General features: G+C 34.2%; 1 protein-coding gene across 13 annotated transcripts in view; it reads left to right on the top strand.

Moving 5' to 3' along the window:
- RIC-3 (RIC3 acetylcholine receptor chaperone) overlaps positions 1-2,500 on the top strand; it is a 102,422-nt gene that overhangs the window by 35,424 nt on the left and 64,498 nt on the right. The window lies entirely within an intron of this gene.

The raw sequence follows: 2,500 nt of genomic DNA, 5'->3' as shown, positions 1-2,500 counted from the left end.
GTGTGATGAAGGTTTGTGCAAAAAGAATTGTCTGTGGCTGCAATTCACTAATTGTGATATTAACAGCGTTTTAGTGATGTGTTGGTTGAAATAATGCAGTTGGATACATAGATGTATTTTGCCGTCAGCTAGTGAATTATATTATTATTTATTGCCTTTTCATTTACTCTCAGTCATTGAGGTTGTTTTGGTAGGGTACGTGGTTGAGAGAGCGAAGTAACTTCTCAGATATGGTTCAGTGACCAAAATAACTTTTCCGGTATGGAAGGGCAATTTTAAAACTATAGATGTATTATTATTCTTGTAATAACTGGTACTGTTAAATATAATAACGGGTATTATTGTTCTTGTAATAACGGGTATTATTGTTCTTGTAATAACGGGTATCATTAAATGCAATAACGGGTATCAGTAAATGTAATAACGGGTATTATTGTTCTTGTAATAATGGGTATCATCAAATGCAATAACGGGTGTTATTAAATGTAATAATGGGTATTATTGTTCTTGTAATAACGGGTATTATTGTTCTTGTAATAACGGGTATTATGAAATGTAATAACGGGTATTATTGTTTATTGTTCTTGTAATAGCGGGTATTATTGTTTTTGCAATAACGGGTATTATTGTTCTTCTAATAACGGGTATTATTCTTGTAATAACGGGTATTATCGCTCTTCTAATAACGCGTATCATTAAATGTAATAACGGGTATCATCGCCCTTGTAATAACGGGTATCACCAAATGATGGCAACGACAGGCAATGACGTCACAACAAAACAGTATCAAGAAAAGTATAACCACCCATTTGCGGCAGTCATTAACAGAAGTTTTTGCCGAGTGTCACTGGGTCTCAAAACATGACTTACACGCGTATGACTCATCGTCATTAAACTGTAATTTCTTACGGAATGACAACGCGGCTCAGTCGAATGCTTCAAAGGGATGGTATATCTGTCAGGGCGTGAGATTGGACCCACCTCATTTGGCATACGGGCGCTTATAATGACTCATATTGCTTTCTCTTAAGTTATTGTTTATGATCGTATTTACGCGTGTATTGACACTTGTTTATTTTGTGTTTATTTTGTTATCTTTCCCTCGTACTGTAATCAATCATGACACGTACATAAATACTCCGATATCATGACGATGCGCACACACACACACACGCACACCATATTTGCTTTGCTCTTTCAACAATTCATAGTAATTTTAGTTTTCTGTAAAAGAAAACTATTGACATGGCTTTGTCTGTCCGTCCACACTTTTTCTGTCCGCCCTCAGATCTTAAAAACTACTGAGGCTAGAGGGCTGCAAATTGGTATGTTGATCATCCACCCTCCAATCATTAAACATACCAAATTGCAGCCCTCTAGCCTCAGTAGGTTTTATTTTATTTAAGGTTAAATTGAGCCATAATCGTGCGTCTGGCAACGATGTAGGGCAGACCACCACAGGGCCGCTATAATGCTCATACGAAAAATAGATCTATTTTCGGTGGTCTTGATTATTCGCTGTACAGAAAACTCGATTGCGCCGAAGAAACTTTGGCGCATTTTTACTAGTTTTTCTGTGTAAATTTATAAACACGCAATAAAGGTAATCGTCTTCTTATATATTTTAGCTGCAATACGTAGTTGTTATTGATGAATTTGGATAACATAGACCTGTAGTAATTAGTTTCGTGGCCTTGGACTGTATACAGAATTGCCTTAACAGTGTGTTGATAGTTGCATTTTATACTAACAATAATTATGAAGTGGCTTAAGTTTTAAAATAAGACTATACCCTAGTTTTAGAAAATGACACCAGAGACCCCAACATAGGAGTTCCTCCAGAATCCTATGTAGGATGTGTGTTAACCTGTAATAAGTGCTTGTCATTCATTTGGATGAATACACATTAAACTGCCGATTATTCATCCGTGGAAGGAAAGCTTATAACATAGATGGGAGTCTGTATTCATCTAAGTGTTTGTCATTCATTTGATGAATGAAAATGAAGCAGATGATTCATTCATCTGTTGAGAGGAAATTTATGACATTAATAGAAATTTTATTAATCTGTGACAAGTGTTTGTCATTCATTTAGATGAACAAAATCAAATAGCCGATTATTCATCCGTTGAAAAGAAAGTTATAACTTAAATATATAGAATTTGTATTCACTTGTAACAAGTTTTTTGTCATTCATTTTGATGAATAAAATCAAACAGCCGATTATTCATCCATTGAAATGAAAGCGAACATAAGTATAATATGTTTTCACTTATAACAAGTTTTGTCATTCATTTTGATGAATAACATCAAGCAGCCGATTATTCATCCTTTGAAAGGAAAGTGAACATAAGTATAATATGTTTTCACCAGTAACAAGTGTCTTGTTATTCATTTTGATAAATAAAATCAAACAGCCGATTATTCATCCGTTGAAAAGAAAGTTATAACTTAAATATATAGAATTTGTATTCACTTGTAACAGGTGTTTTGTCATTCA

This window comes from Macrobrachium rosenbergii, chromosome 27 (genome assembly GCF_040412425.1).
Source record: "Macrobrachium rosenbergii isolate ZJJX-2024 chromosome 27, ASM4041242v1, whole genome shotgun sequence".
NCBI classification, from domain to species: Eukaryota; Metazoa; Arthropoda; class Malacostraca; order Decapoda; family Palaemonidae; genus Macrobrachium; species Macrobrachium rosenbergii.
Note: the sequence above shows the minus strand (reverse complement) of the source record. Positions and strands in the feature narration are given on the sequence as shown.